A 1,458-nucleotide genomic window follows, 5' to 3' on the forward strand; every position below is an offset into this window, starting at 1 on the left:
GGCGAAATATACTCAGACTTCAAAAGGAATATATTAATTCCAATCCCACTGAAAACAGGTGTTAACAGATGTGAAAATTACCGAACTATCAGTTTAATAAGTCACAGTTCGAAAATACTAACGCGAATTCTTTACAGACGAATGAAAAAATTGGTAGAAGCCGACCTCGGGGAAGATCAGTTTGACAATGTTTATTGGAATACACTCTTTCAAATTCTGAAGGTGGCAGGGGTAAAATACAGCGAGCGAAAGGCTATTTACAATTTGTACAGAAACCAGAAGGCAGTTGTAAGAATAGAGGGACATGAAAGGGAAGCAGTGGTTGGGAAGGGAGTGAGAGAAGGTTGTAGACTATCCCCGATGTTATTCAATCTGGATATTGAGCAAGCAATAAAGGAAACAAAAGAAAAATTCGGAGTAAGTATTAAAGTCCATGGAGAGGAAATAAAAAAACTTTAAGGCCCATGACATTGTAATTCTGTCAGAGACAGCAAATGACTTGGAAGGGCAGTTGAACGGAATGGACCGTGTTTTGAAAGGAGGATATAAGATGAACATCAACAAAACCAATACGAGGATAATGGAATGTAGTCGAGTTAACTCGGGTGATGCTGAGGGAATTAGATTAGGGAATGAGACACTTAAAGTAGTAAAGGCGTTTTCCTATTTGGGGAGCAAAATAACTGATGATGGTCGAAGTAGAGAGGATATAAAATGTAGACTGGCAATGGCAAGGAAAGCGTTTCAGAAGAGAAATGTGATGACATAGAGTATAGATTTAAGTTTCAGGAAGTCGTTTCTGAGAGTATTTGTATAGAGTGTAGCCATATATGGAAGTGAAACATGGACTATAATTAGTTTGGACGAGAAGAGAATAGAAGCCTTCGAAATGTGGTGCTACAGAAGAATGCTGAAGGTTAGATGGGTAGATCACATAACTAATGAGGAGGTATTTAATAGAATTGGGGAGAAGAGGAGTTTGTGGCACAACTTGACTAGAAGAAGGGATCGGTTGGTAGGACATGTTCTGAGGTATCAAGCGATGAAGCAGCTTGCACAGGATAGAGTAGCATGGAGATCTGCATCAAACCAGTCTCAGGACTGAAGACTACAACAACAACACCAACCATGTAGTCAGATGAATCATTTTTCTTTTTCCGCCAAATCGATGATCATGGCTGTAAACTGCATCATCCAGTCGAATTCTTACTCGAAATGTGAACTGTGCCGCAGGCACTGCCCTGTAGAGTTAGTACAGTGTTATGTGGGATGTTCTCTTATATTTCCATGATGCCAACCTATCCTTGTAATCGGAGGCACCATGATAGGTGCCGATTACATGAATACCATATGTGACCACCTGGATCACATTCCTAAAGACGATGCAAATTTCCAGCAGAATAACTGTGCGTGTGACAAGGACAGTGTATTAGTTGAGTGCTTTGGGGAATATAATAC

This window comes from Schistocerca cancellata, chromosome 2 (genome assembly GCF_023864275.1).
Source record: "Schistocerca cancellata isolate TAMUIC-IGC-003103 chromosome 2, iqSchCanc2.1, whole genome shotgun sequence".
Taxonomy (NCBI): Eukaryota; Metazoa; Arthropoda; class Insecta; order Orthoptera; family Acrididae; genus Schistocerca; species Schistocerca cancellata.